This window comes from Bufo bufo, chromosome 5 (genome assembly GCF_905171765.1).
Source record: "Bufo bufo chromosome 5, aBufBuf1.1, whole genome shotgun sequence".
NCBI lineage: Eukaryota > Metazoa > Chordata > Amphibia > Anura > Bufonidae > Bufo > Bufo bufo.
Genome location: NC_053393.1, coordinates 411,800,161 through 411,828,056, shown reverse-complemented (window position 1 = coordinate 411,828,056; position 27,896 = coordinate 411,800,161).

Sequence of the window (27,896 nt, the reverse complement as noted above, 5' to 3'; positions counted from 1 at the left end):
ACAATATTTTAAAGGGTCGGCTCACCTGCAGGCCCTCACCTACAATCTTTTAGAGGGTCAGCTCACCAGCAGGCCCTCCACCATAATGTTTTTCAGGGTCAGCTCACCGCAGGCCCTCGACCATAATTTTTTCAATGGTTAGCTAAGCAGCAGGCACTCGCCCATAATTTTTACAATTGTCAGCTCAGCAGCAGGCACTCGCCCATAGTTTTTTCGATGCTCAGATCAAAAGAACCAGGAAAATTAGGAAATATAATTTTTTTTGCCTAAAACTTGCTTAGTTTAGTTATATATTGCTGACCATCAGATTTACAGTGCTATATATTTTGTTTTATAACTCGGACAACCTCTTTAATACAGTACTGACTTTATTCCCTGGATATGAGACAGAAGTAATTCCCTTACATAACTGTTTATAGATAAGGAGTAATTAATTTGGAACATTATCTCTTCAAAAGGTCTGGTCATGAGAGAAAAGTACTATGGAGAAAAGTACTATGCGATAATTGTGAAAAATATTATGATTGAAAAAAGGTGCAAGTTTTTTATATAGATCGTATAGGGCGAAGGGGCGGTCTATGGAAAGTTTATATTGTATCTCTTTATCAGCAATGTATAAAATCAACAGATATTTGATAAATTGCTAGATGAAAGCATTGAAGACAAATGCTTGAAAAGTGTTTACTGAATGTTTTCCATGGATTGCTTCTATCATTTGAGCATCTCAAGCAAAGATACAGGGGGAGATTTATCAAAAGTGGTGTAAAGGAAAACTGGCTTAGTTGCCCATAGCAACCAATCAGCTTCTACCTTTCATTTTAAAAATAAATCTGATTGGTTGCTTTGGGCAACTAAGTCAGTTTTCCTTTACACCAGTTTTGATAAATCTCCCCCACAGTGTGTTGTTGCTGAGATACATTGCTAAATACACACAAGTACTGGCAGTGGCATAACTAGGAATCACTGGGCCCCACAGCAAATGTTTTAACGCCCCCCCCCCCCCCAACATCTTCTTTGCAGCCTTCACTCCTGTGGTTAGTTAGAAGAAGCCTAGCAGCCACTGCATTCGTTTCCTACAGTGTCATTGTATATAATGTCATTGTATAATACTGTTGTGGGGGTGCTGACGTTAAAATCTTTTAGTCCTCCTCCTGGATGGGCACAAAGAATAGAGAAAATGAGGGTCATATCTTAGAGGAAGTACTGGATGGCGTGAATAAATAAGGCTACTTTCACACTAGTGTTCGGGGCTCCGCTTGTGAGCTCCGTTTGAAGGGGCTCACAAGCGGCCCAGAACGCATCTGTACTGCCCTAATGCATTCTGAGTGGACGCGGATCCACTCAGAATGCATCAGTCTGGCAGCGTTCAGCCTCCGCTCCGCAAGCGGACACCTGAACGCTGCTTGCAGCGTTCGGGTGTCCGCCTGGCCGTGCGGAGGCAAACGGATCCGTCCAGACTTACAATGTAAGTCAATGGGGACGGATCCGTTTGAATTTGACACTATATGGCTCAATTTTCTAACGGATCCGTCCCCCATTGACTTTCAATGTAAAGTCTGGACGGATCCGTCTGAAGCTACTTTCACACTTAGAATTTTTTCTACAATATAATGCAGACGGATGCGTTCTGAACGGATACAAAGTCTGCATTATATGAGCGGATCCGTCTGGGCAGACCCCAGACGGATCCGCTCTGAACGGTAGTGTGAAAGTAGCCTAATGCATCTTTGGCAGATCTTACAACATAAATGGGAAGTGTCTGTACAGCCATTGTGTGTTGCGATGGATAACAAAAAACAAAAAAAAATAATTACTTTGAAAGACAGATAACATGCGTAATATCAGTTTACTTGGATTTCTGGAAGGTATAAAGGGAAAAAGATACAAAGTAGAGTAGAGTGTATGATATGAGTTTTTCTCTATACCATTGTTGACTTTTCATTACTCTGTTATACAGAGCTGTGTGTACCAAATTTACCAAAATTGGTAGATAAATTTGGCACTTCTTAAAACTATCTCGAAATTTTACTCAATTTTTCACACTATTAGCTGGTGAGAAAGTCACAATGATGGTTATTTAAAAGAAATACTAAACTACGCCCATTTTATGCCACTTTAGAAAGTGGCAAAGCTGGTGTAAAACAGAAAAAAGGTGCAAAGTTGAACTTGCGCTAACATTTGAGACTATTGTATGCCAAAAACAAGAAGTTGTAACTGAAAACATTTCTTACATAGTTTCCTTCAAGCAAACATGGCTTGGCTTATGGAGGCAGTTGGCCAAGATAATATGTCATCACTCAATGGTGTGGAAAAGGCCCATGGGATTCTTGCAAAAAGACTTCCTGGCAGTGCCCCTGTGCAATCCTGGGGAAAATTATTTCGGGATGTATTTCTAAGAATGGCCACAGAAGGGTCTGGAATGGTACAACGATTTCACTGAATCCAGACTTTGGTAGAGAGATACAGTTCAAGAGAAACAGCATTAAGAAACTAAAAATACGATAGTCTAGTCCAACCTACAATTCACCATACTCTTATGTTTCTTGCTAAATTGTATTCAGTATGGGAAAAAATATGTTCTGCGCTGTAAAATGAATATTTTTGGCTACTCTTGTATGAATCAGAAAAAGAAAGATGGGGAGGGCATTAGTATGGTAAAAGAGTGTCATTTAACTTGATTTTTGGGTCATGGTGGGGGAAATAGGGAGAAGGAATAGGTGCCCGGGAGAAAAAAAATTTCCTCTTTATTTTTTCTCTTTTATTTCCCTCTGCTTGGTGAGACGGCATTGTCGCTAAGATAATAGTATTACAGGTATGAGAACCTGTAATAGTGTTACAGGTATGAGAAAAGATTTTGCTAAATGTGAACATGGTACTTAAAAATGTAGTTATACAATGTGGTAGAGAGTTCCCTGAGGATACTCTGTACCACACACATTTTTAGATGCTCAAAAAAATATAAGGAATTTCAAGTGGATAAGGTGCAGTAATTTTTTTTTTCTGGCATAAAATACTGTATTATGTATAATAATTCTGTAAGGGAGGCAAGCCTATTCAACTTAGTCACAAGTGTAGAGAATCAACAGGAGAGGCACAATATCTCTGCAGTTAGAACTCATCAGAAAATTTCTACAATATAATGGGCCTTTCCTACTCTGTCAAAAGCTGAGAAAGAGCAACTCGGTAATTCATCTCCTGGACCAGATAGCGTTTAGTTTGAAAATTGATAGGACGTATGGAGAAACTATTTCTTGTTATTCTATGTTCCTAATGAATGCATTGAAAATGGTAGTGTGACCCAGTCTATGACAGTAGTAGTGTTGGGCAAATCAAAGTCAAACTAAGTGACTTCTATCCGAATTTCAGGAACAATTTGATTTGCCGTGAAGCCAAATTTCCTCGCACTTCGTGATATTGAATAAATTTTCCCTTGCTGTTAAAAAAAAACAAAAAACATACTCACCTAATTTATTCATTTGCAGGCAGCATATGACATCAAGGCGCCGGCCAGCATGATGACGTCTTCGTGTCACCGCACGAGATTTTGCACTGTGTCTTCAATTAAGATGGCCGCAACAGCCTCGAAGCGATCAATTGGATAAGGTGACTATTATTTTTTTTTTGCCTGGATTAACCCCTGAAAGGCCTAAATGGTAGCCTTGGATGCCATGATCAGCAATGAAGGCGGCATCTAAGGGGTTCAATGAAGGGGGTGGGGCAATCGCCGTTCCTCGTCATTGCGCCCGCTAGATACAAAGAAATGTGCTTCGCGACGAAGTAATTCGTCATGAAGCAAATTTCTTTGTGAAATTCGGCGAAGCAGCAGAATCGACTTTTCCATAACTTCGCTCATCTCTAGACAGAAGCTATAATTGTGTTCATAAAAAAAAAAAGATGTGTACATAATAAAGCAGAGAAGAATCATGTTAAATTGCTATTTACTGCAGAATTTCCAGGCTAGACGTTTAATTGCTAGGAACTAGTGCTCATAAGATTCCTACTAAAATACAGTGGATGAATATAATTAAAAGGGTAAGAGAGTACAAAAAGGTCTGATACAGTAAAGATGGTAAACTGGAAATATGAAATTAGTTCTGGAGGATGTGGGTTTTCTTTTTGGTATGTTTTCCCCACTCCATTCTGAACAGGCAATATGGGCTTTGGGTCATGGAGGGGGGAGAGCTGTTGGAAATCATCCACAGCATTATGAAATTCTTGAGACAAATTCTTCTTGGGAAGGTTTTTACATGTTTATTGGAAACATAGCAGCAAGGCAGGATACAGGAAATAATGAAGGAGGCAGGCAGAACATGGCAACAAGGTGGTCTGAATAATATAATATATCTTCCAAACAACAGGTTCTTATACCCCAGATAAAGGGCTGTCATTAACATAAGTTATTTGCCGCAGTGTACCACAGTTTATAGACCTCAATGTCCTTTCATACATGTTATATTAATATTAATTCAGATTAATATACATACCATACATAAGAAAAGTCACACCTCCTGTACATTTTGAAATTCTCGATAGGGTAAAAGTACTTGTTATATGACAAGCTCCAAAGATCAAGATGCATAAGGAAGACTTACGCCTCTTTATACTTCATGATAGGTGATTGTTTAAAAGTTTCCGAGCACATTTCAGAATTATCTTATGTATTTTAACCTTTGATCCATCTTCCTGTGATGTCATTGTCATTTAAAGTGTTTTGTTGGTCATAATATATTGAAGTTTACAAATACTAAATAATCAAGCATCTAGAAAAATCATGGAATTAGGCTACTTTCACACTCTCGTTTGGTGTGGATCCATCATGGATCTTCACAGACGGATCCGTTCAGATAATACAACCGTCTGCATCCGTTCTGAACGGATCCATTTGAATTATCTTTAACATAGCCAAGACGTCTTGAACACCATTGAAAGTCAATGGAGGACGGATCCGTTTTCTATTGTGCCAGATTGTGTCATAGATAACGGATCCGTTCCCATTGACTTACAGTGCCTTGCAAAATTATTCGCCCCCCTTGACTTTTTTCGTGTTTTGGTGCCTCACAACCTGGAATTAACATGGATTGTTTGAGGATTTGCATCATTTAATTTACAGAACATGCCCACAACTTTGAAGATGTTTTTTTTTTTTTTTTTATTGTGAAACAAACAACAAAAAGTACAAAATAACAGAAAAAGTCAATGCGCATAACTATTCACCCCCCCCCCCCCCTAAAGTCAATACTTTGTAGAGCCACCTTTTGCGGCAATCACAGCTCCAAGTCGCTTTGGATATGTCTCTATGAGCTTGCCACATCTTACCACTGGGATTTTTGCCCATTCCTCCTTGCAAATCTGCTCCAGCTCCTTCAAGTTGGATGGTTTGTGCTTGTGAACAGAAATCTTTAAGTCTGACCCCAGATTTTCTATTGGATTGAGATCTGGGCTTTGACTAGGCCATTCCAACACATTTACATGTTTCCCCTTAAACTACTCAAGTGTTGCTTTAGCAGTGTGTTTGGGGTCATTGTCCTGATGGAAGGTGAACCTCCGTCCTAGCCTCAAATCACGCACAGAGTGGTACAGGTTTTGCTCAAGAATATCCCTGTATTTTGCACCATCTGTCCCTCAACTCTGACCAGTTTCCCAGTCCTGGCTGCTGAAAAACATCCCCACTAGTGATGGACGAACATCGGCCAGGACGGTTCGCGAATGCGATCAAATGTTTGCGAACCGCAAGTTCGCGGCGAGCCCCATTTACTTTAATGGCAGGCGAACCTGAAAAACCTTCAGGCTATTATTGCAGCTACCAAACACTTACAGAAGTGCACAAATAGTCCCACAACACTGATAGTGACATACCAGAGGGGGATCAATGGCAAAAATTCTCACAAAAAAAAAGTATTTTAATTAGGGGCCATTTTTCTGCGTCTTAAATTGAAACTCTCAAAAATGTACAATGCTGGAGCCTAGAAAACATTAGGCATTCACCGGACAGAAAACATCAAGTGATTATGTGGCTTGAGGTACATTAGACGGTCTTTAGATATCAATTTTACTGCAGGCCAGTGGAGTACAGGCCCCAAACATTAGGCATTCACCGTACAGAAAAGAACAAGCTTTGTCTTCTTCTCATTGTCTTTCGCTAGTAGAGGTCTAAGCATGGCAGGCAGGTTCCCCCAGAAGTATCTTGCTGGATGAGCAGCCAATACAGCACTTGCATCAATCTTGACAGGATTCGGCTCCAGGTGGAGAGTAATATATATTTTTTGGAATGCTTTCTCCATTGCAACACCACGTCGTTGAATAAACAGAAGACTGGCCGATTCTCTCCTGTCTTACGCAACATTTAATTTTTATTATTAAATTTATTAAATATTTTAACATGAATTTTATTAAACCAAAACTTGATTAAAATTAGAAGAAAGTATACTTAAATTTGCCAATCTAGCCTAATAACTCAAGTATGAACTCTGCCTTATAGGTCGATGTTAGTGTCAAGAAGAGCACTCCTTTTACACTCTTGTCAGCTGATTCCATATAGATGTCTACAGAACCTGTTCTATTACACACTTACACAAGTAGAGCCCCCCTGACAGAGTGGAGAGGGTGTCAACAGTAAGTTTGTGTTGACGTCACTGATTAATTTGCCCTTCCTCTAATCCGTCAGAACAATAACCCACAAAAAACGGATCCTGTCTGTGGAGCATACGCCTTCACTCGGTCAGCATTTGCTCAGTATTGCTAATGCCAATAAAAACAGGAGTGGATCTAAAACAGAGATAACACTTGAATGGAATATTTGCATGTCTTCTGTGTTTTGTACCCACTCCTGCTTTTGTCTACCAAATCATAAGCCAATTCTGATGGGACCATACAGGCCTTACAGCTGCTACACAGACAGGATCTGTTGTGCGTCTCATTTTTCCTTCCTTCTGACAGATCAGAAGAAAGGTCAAATAAATGATGATGTCCGCCGGGCCGAAAGCCAAAATAGTGGCCCAGTCATGAAGTGGGGAGGGTGTCCTCCCAGAGTGTCCCTATGACAGAGTGGTGAGGTGGAAGCAGCATGAGGAGACCACACAGTGGCCCAATGACAAAGTCTGGAGGTGGTGGCAGCATCCGAAGGCCACAGAGTGGCACAATGACAGTGTGGAGGTGGCAGCAGTATGAGGAGGCCACAGAGTGGCACAATCACAGAGTATGTAGTTGGCAGCAGTATGTGGAGGCCAGCAAGTTGCCAGGTTACATAGTGTGGAGATGGCAGCAGCAGCATGATACAACAGAGTGGCACGGTGACATAGTGTAGATATGGCAACACCAGGAGGCCACAGAGTGGCAAGGTGACAGTGTGGAGGTGGGTGGCAATACTAGTACTTAATGAAGATGGTGGGTGAAAGAAGGAGCACTTGGCATCAGATGTTTGGCATCAGGTGGTTAACAGCATCAGAATAGTAGTAGCCAGAATAAAAAAGGTCTCTTTTGTCTAAATGTTGGTGTGGCACCATGGATGATCTAGTCTGATGCATCAGGCATTGGTGTGTTGAAATCCTGGCTGATCCACGCCTGATTCATCTTGATGCAGTGTCCCACTATGTCCTATATGTGGGCACTTTAAACTCTTGCTAAATGTCATATCAAATGTATTGTGGTATCATGCTGTAAACAGACAGGCAGTATTATTTAACTTTATTCCCTCCTAGGTGGTGCAGGAACCACTTGGATATATAGCTGGGGGAGGTGAAAAGTTAGTGTGTCCGATGTTAATGAAGAGATGAGGAAGTTAATGGAGGAGGTGGAAATTTTTATTTCCACTGAAATAATTCACAAAAGATTTTACCGCATATAAGTGCAGCGCTTAACGCCGAATCCAAGTTTTTTTCCCAACAAAATATTTCAAAAGAGATTTTAGCGCATATCAGTGCAGCACTTAACCCCGAATACAAGATTTTTTCTGAAGTGAATGTGACGTAGCGGAGGAAGTAGGTTCGCGCTGGAAGAGCGAGACGCGGACCTCGTGCTGTTTCTGTGCTGCAGAAAAGTCCCGTAGTGTCCAGTAAGCAATACCGTAGATAGATGTGGGCTGGTGTGAATTATTTTGCATTTTTGTGCAGGGTTAGTGCATAGTGTATTCACCTGTATTGGTGCACCGCTCTTATGGACGTCGTAACGTAAGTGCGCAGTGTGTGAAACGGAAATACAAAATTTTAACACAATGTAATTTAGTCCATACTGCAAAAAGGACTTTCCCACATATAACTGCAGCGCTGAACGCTGAATAGATCTTGATTTTTGTACAGAAATACGCCACTAAAGGCTTTACCTATATAACTGCAACAGTAAAAGCTGAATCTATTTTTATTTTTATACAGCAGTGAATGGCGAATGTAGATTTTTTTTTTCTACTGCTATACGCCAGTAAAGACTTTACCAGACTTTACTTTATTTTTCTTGTAGTACTGAAATACGCCCCTATATGCTTTCACCAGAAATAACTGCAGAAGTGACCTGAGAATATATATTTCTTGTTGGACTAAAATAGGCCACTATACGCTTTCAACAGAAATAACTGCAGAAGTGAACTGAAAATAGATTTTTCTTGTTGGACTGAAATAGGCCACTATACGCTTTCACCAGCAGTGCGTATGTATTTGAATTTTTTTTATGAAATAAGCCCCTATACTCTTTCACCAGAAATGAATGCAACCGTGTAGTGATGAGCGGCAGGGGCAATATTCGAATTTGCGATATTTCACGAATATATGGTAGAATAGTCGTCATATATTCGCAAATATTCGTATTCGAGATATTCGTTTTATTGCCAAAAATCTGTAATAAAAAAAACAGCATAATGCGAATTTTTATGCGAAAAAAGGTGTTATACATATATATAGAATATACTGCTATATATTTGTTTTTAGAATATTCGCCATTTTTTCCATCTGAACAAATGATTCCTCCCTGCTTAAAATGCTTGTGAGTCATTGGCCCACAAGCAAGAAGCAGGAAGGAATCATGACTTTAGATGTTGAAAAAAGACGAATATTCTAAAAAACTAATATATAGCACTAAAGCGAATATATTCGTTTTGACATTTTTTTGCATATTCGTCTTTTTTTTTTTCTCCAAACAAGCATTCCCGTCACCATGGGAACGCCTGGTGGTTAGAATATACCATCGGATCTGAGTTAGATCGTGAAAACTCAAATCTGATGGTATATTCTAACACAAAGGCGTTCCCATGGTGATAGGGACGCTTGAAGTTAGAGTATACCAACAGGCGCATACATACTGGCCCCCTGCTACCTGGCGGCACCTGACCTCTGACAGGGCATTGTGATCCACACAATTAACCTCTCAGGTGCCGCATCTGAGGGGTTAATTGTGCGGATCACAGCACCCTGTCAGAGGTCGGGTGCCGCCAGGCAGCACCCCCCCACTATTAAAATCATTCATGGCCAGTGCAGATCCCCCCCTCCGTATTAAACATCATTGCTGGCAGTGCGCTGACAATCCCTGCCCCCCTATTAATCATTGCTGGCAGTGCGCCCTCAATCCCCCCTCCCTCCCCAGTATTGATCATTGCTGGCAGTGCACACCCCCCCCCCCCATCATTGGTGGCAGCGGCAGTTCCGATCGGAGTCCCAGAAGTGTAATGCTGGGGCTCTGATCGGTTACCATGGCAACCAGGACGCTTGGGGCTCTGATCGGTTACCATGGCAACCAGGACGCTACTGAAGTCCTGGCTGCCATGGTCAGTTAGTCAGCATTGTACTTACCTGCGCTGGGGCCGCCGGGCGCTCCTTCTTCTCAAACTCACAGGTCTGTGCGGCGTATGCTTATAGCAATACGCCGCACAGACCTGTGAGTTTGAGAAGAAGGAGCGCCCGGCGGCCCCAGCGCAGGTAAGTACAATGCTGACTAACTGACCATGGCAGCCAATGACTTCAGTAGCGTCCTGGTTGCCATGGTAACCGATCGAAGCCCCCATCATTACACTTCTGGGACTCCGATCGGAACTGCCGCTGCCACCAATGATGGGAAGGGGGGCGCACTGCCAGCAATTATTAATACTGGGGAGGGAGGGGATATTGAGGGCGCACTGCCACCAATGATTGTAATACTGGTGAGGAAGGGGGCGTTAGGGTGCACTGCCCATGAATGATTTTAATAGTGGGGGGTGGGTGGGGCACACTGCTGCCCGGCGGCACCCGACATCTGACAGGGTGCTGTGAGGGGTTAATTGTGTGGATCACAGTGCCCTGTCAGAGGTCAGGTGCCGCCAGGCAGCAGGGGGCCAGTATGTATGCGCCTGTTGATATACTCTTAACTTCAAGCGTCCCCATCACCATGGGAACGCCTCTGTGTTAGAATATACCATCGGATTTGAGTTTTCACGATCTAACTCAGATCCGATGGTATATTCTAACCACCAGGCGTTCCCATGGTGACGGGGACGCTTGTGGGAAGGAATATGCCAAAGGGGTTTAACTGTACTGTTTGGAGAAAAAAAAATAGACGAATATTCAAAAAAATGTCAAAACGAATATATTCGCTATATTGCTATATATTCGTTTTTTAGAATATTCGTCTTTTTTCAACATCTAAAGTCATGATTCCTCCCTGCTTCTTGCTTGTGGGCCAATGACTCATTGACCACAAGCATTTTAAGCAGGGAGGAATCATTTGTTCAGATGTAAAAAATGACGAATATTCGATATAACAAATATATAGCAGTATATTTGTAATATTCGCAAATTATCGAAGTTGCGATATTTGTGATTAATATTCGCTTTTCGAATATTCGCGCTCAACACTACCGTGCAGTGCGTTTAAATGTTTTGTGTATTACTGAAATACCACCCTATGCTCTTTCACAAGAAATGACTGCAAATGATTTTAGCGTAAATAACACCCCTGCTTCAATAAAAAAAATTGGGGGCAACTGGTATATCACACTTGTAGAAATTATTTATTCCAATGGCGTATGGTGTCACTCTGTGTAGCTGAGGTAACACAGCTAAACCGCAAACAAATGCTGCACTACCCAAATGCACTATATAGAATGGATATAATTGGTATATAACACCCATGCTTCAATCAGTTTTTTTTGGGGGGCAACTGGTAAATCACACCAGTAGAAATTATTTCTTTAAATAGTGTTTGTCACTCTGCTGTAATGTAACAAAACATTAAAAAAGGCAAGGGGGTGAATACTTTTGCAAGGAACTGTACATTGTGTGTCAGAACAGATCAGTTTGGCTCAGTTTCGTCAGACGGACACCAAAACGCTGCAAACAGCGTTTTGGTGTCCGCCTCCAAAGTGGAATGGAGACGGAACGGAGGCAAACTGATACATTCTGAGCGGATCCTTTTCCATTCAGAATGCATTAGGGCAAAATTGATCAGTTTTGGACCGCTTGTGAGAGCCCTGAACGGATCTCACAAACAGAAAGCCAAAACACCAGTGTGAAAGGAGCCTTACATTAATCTGTCACTAAGACTCCATGATCTCATGGCTAGTCCAAAAAGCATAAGTTTTAATTGATCACCTGGAGACCTCTGTTTTCTAACAAAATAACATTACAGAAATATTAACTAATAACTAAGGGGTCTTTCACACTTGCGTTGTCCGGATCCGGCGTGTACTCCACTTGCCGGAATTACACGCCGGATCCGGAAAAACGCAAGTGTACTGAAAGCATTTGAAGACGGATCCGTCTTCAAAATGCGTTCAGTGTTACTATGGCACCCAGGACGCTATTAAAGTCCTGGTTGCCATAGTAGGAGCGGGGAGCGGGGGAGCGGTATACTTACAGTCCATGCGGCTCCCGGGGCGCTCCAGAATGACGTCAGAGCGCCCCATGCACATGGATGACGTGTCCATGCGATCACGTGATCCATGCGCTTGGGGCGCCCTGACGTCACTCTGGAGCGCCCCGGGAGCCGCACGGACGGTAAGTATACTGCTCCCCCACTCCCCACTACACTTTACCATGGCTGCCAGGACTTTAGCATCCCGGCAGCCATGGTAACCATTCAGAAAAAGCTAAACGTCGGATGCGGCAATGCGCCGAAACGACGTTTAGCTTAAGGCCAGATCCGGATCAATGCCTTTCAATGGGCATTAATTCCGGATCCAGCCTTGCGGCAAGTCTTCAGGATTTTTGGCCGGAGCAAAAAGCGCAGCATGCTGCGGTATTTTCTCCGGCCAAAAAACGTTCCGTTCCGGAACTGAAGACATCCTGATGCATCCTGAACGGATTTCACTCCATTCAGAATGCATTGGGATAATCCTGATCAGGATTCTTCCGGCATAGAGCCCCGACGACGGAACTCTATGCCGGAAGAAAAGGACGCAGGTGTGAAAGAGCCCTTAGCTATTTCTTTACTTTAACTTTTTGCTAAACTTTGAGATAGAATTATAAGATAAAAATACAATATGTCCTACCGAGACAACATGGTGGACTCACAGGAAGTATCCTAAAGGGAGGTATTGATACATGTTATAAATGTTGTACTATTTTGTTATCAATAAATAATAACTATCTAGGGAGTCAATGGAGATTTCCATCTTATGTGTTTCCGTTTTTCCGTTTTTCCATTCCGTTAAAAGATAGAACATGTCCTATTATTGCCCGCAAATCACGTTCCGTGGCTCTATTCAAGTCATGGGTCAGCAAAAAAAAAAAAACGGAACACATACGGAAATGCATCCGTATGTCTTCCGTATCCGTTCCATTTTTTGCGGAACCATCTATTGAAAATGTTATGCCCAGCCCAATTTTTTCTATGTAATTACTGTATACTGTATATGCCATATGGAAAAACGGAACAGAAACGGAAACAAAACGGAAACAAAAAACGGAACAACGGATCCGTGAAAAACGGACCGCAAAAAACTATAAAAGCCATACGTTCGTGTGAACTAGGCCTTAAATAGTTGTATTAGTTATTATAAATATTTTATATTATGGTATGTAGTAACCAGATTATCTTAATGAGCTAGATGGTATTGTCTGAAATAAATGGATTCCTCTTACGTTCAATTGGAAATATCCCACAAATTGCTTTTTAAACCAGTCAGTTGTGAGAAAGCTAGTGAATAACATGTTTGGTGGTCTTAACAAAGACTGAGGATACATATGTCCTATGCTGTTGGCTATTTAACTAGATGTGCATTGGCTTTAATAATAGAGTGTTTACTTGTTCTGTAAGAGTAATTGCAGCCTTATCAAATAACAGATCTTTTTCAAAGTTAAGAAAGAATCCACAAAAGTTTGATAAATATACCACTAACTATTTTAAGACCACTTAAAAGAGTTTACAAAACAGTTCAATAGTTCATCGGAAAGAAAAGGAAATTTATGAAGTTTATTCCTCAGTGTTTCATATGGTTGCAATATGGCAGTGAACACTGGTGTTTCTGAGAATTAAAGTTGTTTTTTTTTTAAATGATCTAAAGAAACTAATCTGGAGTTGAACAATCCTTTTTCATTAGAAGGGTGCCCTCAAACTAAGGCGATCACATGGTGTCCCACTGATGGGTTCCCCTAGCGTTCGGCTGTAATCTTTGGGAGAACCTGTCAGAAAGTATTCACCACTAGAGATGGCCTTGCGGTTCGCCCGGCGGTCGTTTCGCTGTGAACTTTGCGTGTTCGCGATTCGCCGAACATGCGAACATATGGAGATATTCGCGCCCGCCATATTCTTTTACATTGTGAAGAACTTTGACCCATGACACATCCATCAGGTGGTACAGGACAGCCAATTGAGACGTTTCAGCACATGGACATACCATCTACCTTATAAATAGACCTGATCTGGCCGCCATTTTACATTCAGTGTTTTGCCAGTATAGGGAGAGGTTTCTGTGTGAGCAGGGACAGGCTGTTAGGGACACCAAACGCTAACTAATAAGGCCACAAAAGTCCTTTTACGGACTGGTATAGGTGTGCTATCTATAGGTGTGATACACAGAGGGGTGTGATATACTTATAATGTACTTTTATAATGAGTCAAAAACACATAGATCTATATAGTGATCACCTGGAAGTCAGGGGCCTAGGGGCTAGGGGCTTACTAGGGCCATTTTTATATAGGGTAAGGTTCCGGACGGGGTCGCTCTTATCAGGGCGGGTGGTCTGTCGTTAGGCTATCAGGGCCAGAATAGCACCCCCCTGTAGGGCAATATCAGGGGCAGTTCTTTGCCCACCCTGTCCTTCAAAACCACATCATCATCTAGCCCAGGGATAGATGTTTTTTGCTTTCCCTCCGGGATTCAGAAATGTGCACTGGAACCCCCCAGATTGTGGTAGGATGTATGGTTTCTGATTTGGTGCCAGCGTGCACCTGATTTAGTGCCGCCGAGCACTTGTTTTTTCCTACCACATCTATGCTTTCTGCTTAACTTTAATAATTTAATTTATTTTCATTTTGAGGGATATCTATTCCATTCACACGTCCGCAAAATGGGTCCGCATCCGTTCCGCAATTTTGCGGAACGGGTGCAGCCCCATTCATTTTCAATTGGGCCGGAATGTGCTGTCCACAACCGCATTTGTGGATCCGCATCCGCATTTGCGGATCCGCACTTCCACATCCGTGCTTCAGTTTCCGCAAAAAAATAGAACATGTCCTATTCTTGTCCGCAATTGCAGACAAGATTAGGAATTTTCTATTATAGTGCCGGCGATGTGCGGTCCGCAAATTGCAGAATGCACATTGCCGGTGTCCGTGTTTTGCGGATCCGCAAAACACTTACGGACGTGTGAATAGACCCTCATAGTAACATTATTAAAGGTTACGTTTTATCTTCATGTACAGTACAGACCAAAAGTTTGGACACACCTTCTCATTCAAAGAGTTTTCTTTATTTTCATGACTATGAAAATTGTAGATTCACACTGAAGGCATCAAAACTATGAATTAACACATTTGGAATTATATACATAACAAACAAGTGTGAAACAACTGAAAATATGTCATATTCTAGGTTCTTCAAAGTAGCCACCTTTTGCTTTGATTACTGCTTTGCACACTCTTGGCATTCTCTTGATGAGCTTCAAGAGGTAGTCCCCTGAAATGGTTTTCACTTCACAGGTGTGCCCTGTCAGGTTTAATAAGTGGGATTTCTTGCCTTATAAATGGGGTTGGGACCATCAGTTGCGCTGAGGAGAAGTCAGGTGGATACACAGCTGATAGTCCTACTGAATAGACTGTTAGAATTTGTATTATGGCAAGAAAAAAGCAGCTAAGTAAAGAAAAACGAGTGGCCATCATTACTTTAAGAAATGAAGGTTAGTCAGTCAGCCGAAAAATTGGGAAAACTTTGAAAGTAAGGGCTATTTGACCATGAAGGAGAGTGATGGGGTGCTGCGCCAGATGACCTGGCCTCCACAGTCACCGGACCTGAACCCAATCGAGATGGTTTGGGGTGAGCTGGACCGCAGAGTGAAGGCAAAAGGGCCAACAAGTGCTAAGCATCTCTGGGAACTCCTTCAACACTGTTGGAAGACCATTTCAGGGGACTACCTCTTGAAGCTCATCAAGAGAATGCCAAGAGTGTGCAAAGCAGTAATCAAAGCAAAAGGTGGCTACTTTGAAGAACCTAGAATATGACATATTTTCAGTTGTTTCACACTTGTTTGTTATGTATATAATTCCACATATGTTAATTCATAGTTTTGATGCCTTCAGTGTGAATGTACAATTTTCATAGTCATGAAAATAAAGAAAACTCTTTGAATGAGAAGGTGTGTCTAAAATTTTGGTCTGTACTGTATATAGTGGATGGAAGTTTAGAGATATCATCCACACACTGTGGAGAAAACCCCACAGTGTAACCTGACGTGTGCTGCGGGTTTCCAACCAACAGCATGACAATTGTTGTTGTATCTGCAGCTTTCAATCTTTGCATTGTGGGGGATACCCCAAGATCCCGGCAGAGGTGCCCCTACGTAAATCAGCCCATTTTGGGCAGATATTGCTGGAGTGGTTTTCTTCCTGATCCGCAGCAGATTTTAACCAGAATAATAGAAGAGACTACAAGAGATATGTGGAGTAGTTTCACAAAGAAACCAATTAATTACATAATGTGTAGGTGCCATACACTGCATCCATTCACTGACCTGTGGTTTTGGTGGGTGTAGGACGTGTTCAGGGTCAAGGGATGAGGGTCTTTGAAGATCTCTATAAAATATACAGTATACTATAAAATATACAGTATAAGGCCTCTTGCACACGACCGTATGTATTTTGCGGTCCGCAAAAAAACGGATCCGCAAAAAATACGGATGACATCCGTGTGCATTCCGTATTTTGCGGAACGAAACAGCTGGCCCTTCATAGAACAGTAATATCCTTGTCCGTAATGCGGACAAGAATAGGTACAAGTTCTATCTTTTAGCGGAATGGATATACGGAAATACGGAAATGGAATGCACACGGAGCACCTTCCGTTTTTTTTTTGCTGACCTATTGAAATGAATGGTTCCGTATACAGTCCGCAAAAAAAACGGAACGGAAACGGAATGAAAATACGTTCGTGTGCAAGAGGCCTAAGGGTAGCTTCACATCTGTATATCTTGTGTGCATGAGCCCTAACAGAGTTACCGTCTGGCATGGCTGGATATTGCAGCACATCGCTGGATCCCTTTTGACTATAATGGGCTCCGACAGGGATCCGGCAGCTTTCCAGCATAAATGCCAGCTTTCAGCTGATCAAAAATTGCAGCGGTAATTGTCTCGCTGGAAGTCGGCATTCCATTATAGTCAATGAGGATACAATGGTGTGCAGCAAAACCATCAGCCATGCCAGATACGGTAACTCCGGTAGTCTGTTCCTCATCTGGAACAGACTACCGGAGTTATGTGCCGGAGATGTGAATATAGCCTAAGCATGTAAAACACTGTCCTTGGGATTTTGGCTTGAGTATAATATTTTTTATCATGTCTTAATTAAAAAGAAGGGGGGCTCAATGATTAAAAATCTAATGTATGCAGTTCTGTAAATACCAAATACTGCACTAGCAGAAACTATCATATACTAACGTTTGGTATGTAGTCACCGACTTTGATCTCTGAAAATTAATAATAGAAATTTGTTCACAGCTATATTCACACATATTACAATGATAAATGCAGATGCGAAGGATGCTATGGTAACTGAAAAGCAAATAACAATGATTGTGTAATGCATAAAAACTAGTTACCGGTAATTATTACTACGAATAAAAGCAGTATAAAATGACAGCAATTAACAGAACCCAATTACACTTTTAGATTATCAAGCCAGTTATCAGGAACGAGCTGTCGTAGTATGGTGCAGTTTTTGCTGAAAAAACACCAGCTATAGATGTTAGCTGAAAGTCTATGGGAAATATGAAATGCAGGACACGTCTTTTAATTTGGGGGCAGTCATTGTGTCTCTGGCATTTATTTTAAAATGCAGAATGTTGAAGCAATAGTGTTTTTTTAGATACTTTTCATCTCCTTTATAGGGTAAAGAATGCTTTCAGAAAGCACTACCCACGCACGTGTTTTTAAAAAAAAAAACGCCATTAAAAACATGCAGGAACTAATTTGTGTGCGAAACATAGAAACATAGAATGTGTCGGCAGATAAGAACCATTTGGCCCATCTAGTCTGCCCAATATATCTGAATCCTATGAATTGTCCCTGGCCCTATCTTATATGAAGGATAGCCTTATGCCTATCCCATGCATGCTTAACCTCCTCAGGACCGCCGTACGCAGGATTGCGTCTTTGCGGCGGTCCTGTTGTTCTGGGTGGACGCGCCGGTGCGTCCTCTCGCGAGACGCGAGATTTCCTGTGAACGCGCGCACACAGGCGCGCGCGTTCACAGGAACGGAAGGTAAGAGAGTTGATCTCCAGCCTGCCAGCGGCGATCGTTCGCTGGCAGGCTGGAGATGTGATTTTTTTAACCCCTAACAGGTATATTAGACGCTGTTTTGATAACAGCGTCTAATATACCTGCTACCTGGTCCTCTGGTGGTCCCCTTTGTTTGGATCGACCACCAGAGGACACAGGCAGCTCAGTAATATGTTGCACCAAGCACCACTACACTACACCCCCCCCCCCCCCGTCACTTATTAACCCCTTATTAGCCCTTGATCACCCCTGATCACCCCATATAGACTCCCTGATCACCCCCCTGTCATTGATTACCCCCCTGTCATTGATCACCCCCCTGTAAAGCTCCATTCAGATGTCCGCATGATTTTTACGGATCCACTGATAGACTGATCGGATCCGTAAAAATCATACGGACGTCTGAATGCAGCCTTACAGGGGAGTGATCAATGACTGTGGTGATCACCCCATATAGACTCCCTGATCACCCCCCTGTCATTGATTACCCCTCTGTCATTGATCAACCCCCTGTAAAGCTCCATTCAGATGTCCGCATGATTTTTACGGATCCACTGATAGACTGATCGGATCCGTAAAAATCATACGGACGTCTGAATGGAGCCTTACAGGGGAGTGATCAATGACTGTGGTGATCACCCCATATAGACTCCCTGATCACCCCCCTGTCATTGATTACCCCCCTGTCATTGATCACCCCCCTGTAAAGCTCCATTCAGATGTCCGCATGATTTTTACGGATCCACTGATAGACTGATCGGATCCGTAAAAATCATACGGACGTCTGAATGCAGCCTTACAGGGGAGTGATCAATGACTGTGGTGATCACCCCATATAGACTCCCTGATCACCCCCCTGTCATTGATTACCCCCCTGTAAAGCTCCATTCAGATGTCCGCATGATTTTTACGGATCCACTGATAGACTGATCGGATCCGTAAAAATCATACGGACGTCTGAATGCAGCCTTACAGGGGAGTGATCAATGACGGAGGTGATCACCCCATATAGACTCCCTGATCACCCCCTGTCATTGATTACCCCTCTGTCATTGATCACCCCCCTGTAAAGCTCCATTCAGATGTCCGCATGATTTTTACGGATCCACTGATAGACTGATCGGATCCGTAAAAATCATACGGACGTCTGAATGCAGCCTTACAGGGGAGTGATCAATGACTGTGGTGATCACCCCATATAGACTCCCTGATCACCCCCCTGTCATTGATTACCCCTCTGTCATTGATCACCCCCCTGTAAAGCTCCATTCAGATGTCCGCATGATTTTTACGGATCCACTGATAGACTGATCGGATCCGTAAAAATCATACGGACGTCTGAATGCAGCCTTACAGGGGGGTGATCAATGACAGTTGGGTGATCACCCCATATAGACTCCCTGATCACCCCCCTGTCATTGATCACCCCCCCTGTCATTGATCACCCCCCTGTCATTGATCCCCCCCCCTCTGTAAGGCTGCATTCAGTCTTTTTTTTGGCCCAAGTTAGCGGAATTTTTTTTTTTTTCTTACAAAGTCACATATTCCACTAACTTGTGACAAAAAATAAAATCTCACATGAACTCACCATACCCCTCACGGAATCCAAATGCGTAAAATTTTTTAGACATTTATATTCCAGACTTCTTCTCACGCTTTAGGGCCCCTAGAATGCCAGGGCAGTATAAATACCCCACATGTGACCCCATTTCGGAAAGAAGACACCCCCAGGTATTCCGTGAGGGGCATATTGAGTCCATGAAAGATTGAAATTTTTGTCCCAAGTTAGCGGAAAGGGAGACTTTGTGAGAAAAAAATAAAAAATATCAATTTCCGCTAACTTGTGCCAAAAAAAAAAAATTTCTATGAACTCGCCATGCCCCTCATTGAATACCTTGGGGTGTCTTCTTTCCAAAATGGGGTCACATGTGGGGTATTTATACTGCCCTGGCATTCTAGGGGCCCCAAAGCGTGAGAAGAAGTCTGGTATCCAAATGTCTAAAAATGCCCTCCTAAAAGGAATTTGGGCCCCTTTGCGCATCTAGGCTGCAAAAAAGTGTCACACATCTGGTATCGCCGTACTCAGGAGAAGTTGGGCAATGTGTTTTGGGGTGTCATTTTACATATACCCATGCTGGGTGAGATAAATATCTTGGTCAAATGCCAACTTTGTATAAAAAAATGGAAAAAGTTGTCTTTTGCCAAGATATTTCTCTCACCCAGCATGGGTATATGTAAAAAGACACCCCAAAACACATTCCCCAACGTCTCCTGAATACGGAGATACCAGATGTGTGACACTTTTTTGCAGCCTAGGTGGGCAAAGGGGCCCACATTCCAAAGAGCACCTTTCGGATTTCACTGGTCATTTACCTACTTACCACACATTAGGGCCCCTGGAAAATGCCAGGGCAGTATAACTACCCCACAAGTGACCCCATTTTGGAAAGAAGACACCCCAAGGTATTCCGTGAGGGGCATGGCGAGTTCCTAGAATTTTTTATTTTTTGTCACAAGTTAGTGGAAAATGATGATTTTTTTTTTATTTTTTTTCATACAAAGTCTCATATTCCACTAACTTGTGACAAAAAATAAAAACTTCCATGAACTCACTATGCCCATCAGCGAATACCCTGGGGTCTCTTCTTTCCAAAATGGGGTCACTTGTGGGGTAGTTATACTGCCCTGGCATTCTAGGGGCCCAAATGTGTGGTAAGGAGTTTGAAATCAAATTCTGTAAAAAATGACGAGTGAAATCCGAAAGGTGCTCTTTGGAATATGGGCCCCTTTGCCCACCTAGGCTGCAAAAAAGTGTCACACATCTGGTATCTCCGTACTCAGGAGAAGGTGGGGAATGTGTTTTGGGGTGTCATTTTACATATACCCATGCTGGGTGAGAGAAATATCTTGGCAAAAGACAACTTTTCCCATTTTTTTATACAAAGTTGGCATTTGACCAAGATATTTATCTCACCCAGCATGGGTATATGTAAAAAGACACCCCAAAACACATTCCCCAACGTCTCCTGAATACGGCGATACCAGATGTGTGACACTTTTTTGCAGCCTAGGTGGGCAAAGGGGCCCACATTCCAAAGAGCACCTTTCGGATTTCACTGGTCATTTACCTACTTACCACACATTAGGGCCCCTGGAAAATGCCAGGGCAGTATAACTACCCCACAAGTGACCCCATTTTGGAAAGAAGACACCCCAAGGTATTCCGTGAGGGGCATGGCGAGTTCCTAGAATTTTTTATTTTTTGTCACAAGTTAGTGGAAAATGATGATTTTTTTTTTATTTTATTTTTTTTTCATACAAAGTCTCATATTCCACTAACTTGTGACAAAAAATAAAAACTTCCATGAACTCACTATGCCCATCAGCGAATACCCTGGGGTCTCTTCTTTCCAAAATGGGGTCACTTGTGGGGTAGTTATACTGCCCTGGCATTCTAGGGGCCCAAATGTGTGGTAAGGAGTTTGAAATCAAATTCTGTAAAAAATGACGAGTGAAATCCGAAAGGTGCTCTTTGGAATATGAGCCCCTTTGCCCACCTAGGCTGCAAAAAAGTGTCACACATCTGGTATCTCCGTACTCAGGAGAAGGTGGGGAATGTGTTTTGGGGTGTCATTTTACATATACCCATGCTGGGTGAGAGAAATATCTTGGCAAAAGACAACTTTTCCCATTTTTTTATACAAAGTTGGCATTTGACCAAGATATTTATCTCACCCAGCATGGGTATATGTAAAAAGACACCCCAAAACACATTCCCCAACTTCTACTGAATACGGAGATACCAGATGTGTGACACTTTTTTGCAGCCTAGGTGGGCAAAGGGGCCCACATTCCAAAGAGCACCTTTCGGATTTCACTCGTCATTTTTTACAGAATTTGATTTCAAACTCCTTACCACACATTTGGGCCCCTAGAATGCCAGGGCAGTATAACTACCCCACAAGTGACCCCATTTTGGAAAGAAGAGACCCCAGGGTATTCGCTGATGGGCATAGTGAGTTCATGGAAGTTTTTATTTTTTGTCACAAGTTAGTGGAATATGAGACTTTGTAAGAAAAAAAAAAAAAAAGAAAAAAATCATCATTTTCCGCTAACTTGTGACAAAAAATAAAAAGTTCTATGAACTCACTATGCCCATCAGCGAATACCTTAGGGTGTGTATTTTCCGAAATGGGGTCATTTGTGGGGTGTTTGTACTGTCTGGCCATTGTAGAACCTCAGGAAACATGACAGGTGCTCAGAAAGTCAGAGCTGCTTCAAAAAGCGGAAATTCACATTTTTGTACCATAGTTTGTAAACGCTATAACTTTTACCCAAACCATTTTTTTTTTTACCCAAACATTTTTTTTTAATCAAAGACATGTATAACAATAAATTTAGAGCAAAATTTATATATGGATGTCGTTTTTTTTGCAAAATTTTACAACTGAAAGTGAAAAATGTCATTTTTTTGCAAAAAAATCGTTAAATTTCGATTAATAACAAAAAAAGTAAAAATGTCAGCAGCAATGAAATACCACCAAATGAAAGCTCTATTAGTGAGAAGAAAAGGAGGTAAAATTCATTTGGGTGGTAAGTTGCATGACCGAGCAATAAACGGTGAAAGTAGTGTAGGTCAGAAGTGTAAAAAGTGGCCTGGTCTTTCAGGGTGTTTAAGCACTGGGGGCTGAGGTGGTTAAAGGATAACTGTCACACTTAGACCCTAATTTCAATTTTCATATATGTAGTTACTAATAACATGATATTCCAAAATCAGTTACTATTAGACTGACTTACCCCATATTTAATAAGATTCAGCCCTTAGCAACCAGTCTGCATAAAACTGCAATTTCACTATTCAGTTAAGATGGCCGCCACTGCCCTCACCCTGAGGCTAATCCCGCCTGCCCTCACTAGCCAGTAACAATAGCCCCCCAGAAGTGTCAGTAACCAGAGCCCTCCCCCCCTAAAGGGTTAATCTCCTGCAGCACAAAGGGGTCCTCTTACCACATGTTGCTTTCATTTATACACTGAGCAGACGGCAGATCTCCCTTCCCTGTTGTGCGCTGCTTTAACTCTGCATTCTCCAGCTCTGCTGAGTGAGGGAGCGTCTGCCAAGCGCAGGGACAGGGAGAAGTGCACACAGACCAGGCACTGTTATCAGCTGCTGGGGAGGACCTGGCTTTAATCATTTACTTACAGTCCCTGGCTGTCTGTAATCTGACCTTGCACGCAGCGTCCTCCGTCCTTCTATGAAAAACGGACAATGCCTAGCAACTCTATTTTAAGCACAGGTAAAAGTAGGCAGTACAGGGAACAAAACTGTGGAATTAAGGGGTAATTGAATACACAGTGAAAAGTTGAAATAGGGCCACCAAGGAGATATTATTCCCCACAATCCAATACTCCAAAAAAAAATAATACGACAGTTATACTTTAACCACCTCAGCTCCCCTGGTTTAAACACCCTTAATGACCAGGCCACTTTTTACACTTCTGCACTACACTACTTTCACTGTTTATTGCTCGGTCATGCATCTTACCACCCAAATGAATTTTACCTCCTTTTCTTCTCACTAATACAGCTTTCATTTGGTGGTATTTCATTGCTGCTGACATTTTAACATTTTTTGTTATTAATCAAAATTCAACGAAATTTTTCACTTTCAGTTGTAAATTTTTTTTTAAAATAGTGAGTTCATGGAAGTTTTTATTTTTTGTTACAAGTTAGTGGAATATGAGACTTTGTAAGAAAAAAAAAATCATCATTTTCCGCTAACTTGTGACACGGAATACCTTGGGGTGTCTTCTTTCCAAAATGGGGTCACTTGTGGGGTAGTTATACTGCCCTGGCATTTTAGGGGCCCTAATGCGTGAGAAGTAGTTTGAAATCAAAATCTGTAAAAAATGCCCCTTGAAATCCGAAAGGTGCTCTTTGGAATGTGGGCCCATTTGCCCACCTAGGCTGCAAAGAAGTGTCACACATCTGGTATCGCCGTACTCAGAAGAAGTAGGGCAATGTGTTTTGGGGTGTCTTTTTACATATACCCATGCTGGGTGAGAGAAATATCTCGGCATTTTTTTATACAAAGTTGGCATTTGACCAAGATATTTATCTTACCCAGCATGGGTATATGTAAAATGACACCCCAAAACACATTGCCCAACTTCTCCTGAGTACGGAGATACCACATGTGTGACACTTTTTTGCAGCCTAGATGCGCAAAGGGGCCCAAATTCCTTTTATGAGGGCATTTTTAGACATTTGTATCCCAGACTTCTTCTCACGCTTTAGGGCCCCTAAAATGCCAGAACAGTATAAATACCCCACATGTGACCCCATTTTGGAAAGAAGACACCCCAAGGTATTCAATGAGGGGCATGGCGAGTTCATAGAATATATTTTTTTTTGCCACAAGTTAGCGGAAATTTTTAGTTTTTCTCACAAAGTCTCCCTTTCCGCTAACTTGGGACAAAAATTTCAATCTTTCATGGACTCAATATGCCCCTCACGGAATACCTTGGGGTGTCTTCTTTCCGAAATGGGGTCACATGTGGGGTATTTATACTGCCCTGGCATTTTAGGGGCCCTAAAGCGTGAGAAGAAGTCTGGAATATAAATGTCTAAAAAATTTTACGCATTTGGATTCCGTGAGGGGTATGGTGAGTTCATGTGAGATTTAATTTTTTGACACAAGTTAGTGGAATATGAGACTTTGTAAGAATAAAACAAAAAAAACAAAACAATTTCCGCTAACTTGGGGCAAAAAGAATTCTGAATGGAGCCTTACAGGGGGTGATCAATGACAGGGGGGTGATCAGGGAGTCTATATGGGGTGATCACCCCCCTGTCATTGATCACCCCCTGTAAGGCTCCATTCAGACGTCTGTATGTGTTTTGCGGATCCGATCCATGTATCCGTGGATCCGTAAAAAACATACGGACGTCTGAATGGAGCCTTACAGGGGGGTGATAAATGACAGGGGGGTGATCACCCCATATAGACTCCCTGATCACCCCCCTGTCATTGATCACCCCCCTGTAAGGCTCCATTCAGACGTTTGTATGTGTTTTGCGGATCCGATCCATGTATCCGTGGATCCGTAAAAAACATACGGACGTCTGAATGGAGCCTTACAGGGGGGTGATCAATGACAGGGGGATGATCAATGACAGGGGGGTGATCAGGGAGTCTATATGGGGTGATCACCCCCCTGTAAGGCTCCATTCAGACGTCTGTATGTGTTTTGCGGATCCGATCCATGTATCCGTGGATCCGTAAAAAACATACGGACGTCTGAATGGAGCCTTACAGGGGAGTGATCAATGACAGGGGGATGATCAGGGAGTCTATATGGGGTGATCACCCCCCTGTCATTGATCACCCCCCTTTAAGGCTCCATTCAGACGTCCGTATGTGTTTTGCAGATCCGATCCATGTATCCGTGGATCCGTAAAAAACATACGGACGTCTGAATGGAGCCTTACAGGGGGTGATCAATGACAGGGGGGTGATCAATGACAGGGGGGTGATCAGGGAGTCTATATGGGGTGATCAGGGGTTAATAAGGGGTTAATAAGTGACAGGGGGGGTGTAGTGTAGTGGTGTAAGGTGCTAATTATTACTGAGCTGCCTGTGTCCTCTGGTGGTCGATCCAAGCAAAAGGGACCACCAGAGGACCAGGTAGCAGGTATATTAGACGCTGTTATCAAAACAGCGTCTAATATACATGTTAGGGGTTAAAAAAATCGCATCTACAGCCTGCCAGCGAACGATCGCCACTGGCAGGCTGTAGATCCACTCGCTCACCTTCCAATCCTGTGAACGCACGCGCCTGTGTGCGCGCGTTCACAGGAAATCTCGCATCTCGCGAGATGACGCACGGATGCGTCCAGGAGGAATGAATCGACCGCCGCCAGGACGCATCCGTGGTCCGGAGGCAGTTAAACTCCTTCACTGTATTTGCAGCTACTACTTCTGCAGGAAGGCTATTCCATGCATCCACTACTCTCTCAGTAAAGTAATACTTCCTGATATTACTTTTAAACCTTTGCCTCTCTAATTTAAAACTATGTCCTCTTGTAGCAGTTTTTCGTCTTTTAAATATTCTCTCCTCTTTTACCTTGTTGATTCCCTTTATGTATTTAAAAGTTTCTATCATATCCCCTCTGTCTCATCTTTCTTCCAAGCTATACATGTTAAGGTCCTTTAACCTTTCCTGGTAAGTTTTATTCTACAATCCATGTACTAGTTTAGTAGCTCTTCTCTGAACTCTATCCAAAGTATCAATATCCTTCTGGAGATATGGTCTCCAGTACTGAGCACAATACTCCAAATGAGGTCTCACTAGTGCTCTGTAGAGCGGCATGAGCACCTCCCTCTTTCTACTGGTAATGCCTCTTTCTATACACCCAAGCATTCTGCTAGCATTTCCTGCTGCTCTATGACATTGTCTGCCTACCTTTAAGTCTTCTGAAATAATGACCTCTAAATCCCTTTCCTCAGATACTGAGGTTAGGACTGTATCACTGATTTTATATTCTGCTCTTGGGTTTTTACGCCCCAGGTGCATTATCTTGCACTTATCAACATTAAATTTTAGTTGCCAGATTTTTGACCATTCTTCTAGTTTTCCTAAATCCTTTTCCATTTGTTGTATCCCTCCAGGAACATCAACCCTGTTACAAATCTTTGTGTCATCAGCAAAAAGACACACCTTACCATCGAGGCCTTCTGCAATTTCGCTGATAAAGATATTAAACAATATGGGTCCCAGAACAGATCCCTGAGGTACCCCACTGGTAACAAGACCATGGTCTGAATATACTCCATTGCCTACAACCCTCTGTTGTTTGTCCCTCAGCCACTGCCTAATAGTGTTGATCACGAATATTCGAATTGCGAATTTTTATCGCGAATATAGGCACTTCAAAAATTCTCGAATATTTAGAATATAGTGATATATATTCGTAATTTCGAATATTCGAGATTCTTTTTTAATCAGTACACATGATCCCTCCCTGCTTCTAACTTGTGGGCCAATGAGAAGGCTGCAGTATTATTGACTTTAGGAGTAGTGTTAATTGCGAATTTTCGTAATGCTAATTTTTATCGCGAATTTTTCAATTGCCGAGTAAAAACATGATTCCTCCCTGCTTCTTGCATGTGGGCCAATGATTCATTGGCCCACAAGCAACTTAAGCATAGAGGAATCATGACTTTAGATGGGAAAAATGCCAAATATTCTAAAAAACTAATATATAGCACTATATCGAATATATTAGTTTTTTCGAATATTCGTAATATTCTAAAACAAGAATATATAGCAATATATCGAATATTCGAAGAAAAAAAAACGAATATAGAGCAATTTTGCTAATATAGTGCTATAATGTTCTTTATCTAATAGTTGTCTTTTTTTTTTTCATCTGAAGTTCAGATTGGAAAAAAATTACCGTATTTTTCGCCCTATAAGACGCACCGGCCCATGAGACGCACCTAGGAAAATAAGAAAAAAAATATTTTGAACCAATAGGTGTGCTTTTGGTGGGTTTTGAACTAATTGTGGTCTGTGGATGGAGCACTGTTATGGGGGATCTGTGGATGGCGAACTGTTATGGGGGATCTGAGGATGGCGAACTGTTATGGGGAATCTGTGGGTGACGCACTGTTATGGGGGATCTGTGGGTGGCTCTTATTGGGGTCTCTGGATGGCACTGTTATGGGGGGGATATGTGGATGACACATATATAGCATCTTATGCTATGTGTCATACACAGATCCCCTCCATAACAGTGTCCCTGTAGTGAATGACCCTCAATACAGGGGGTGGGGGTCGCATCTGCTTTTATAATGACAGCGGGGCCTGTGAAGTGACTGTATTCTACTACACGGGCCCCGCTCACTGTATAATCGTATCTGTAATAGTTAATTATGTATATACCGGTAATCGCATAATCAGCGCCTGTATACTTACAACTACAAGCGCTCGGTAGGTAGCAGAGAGG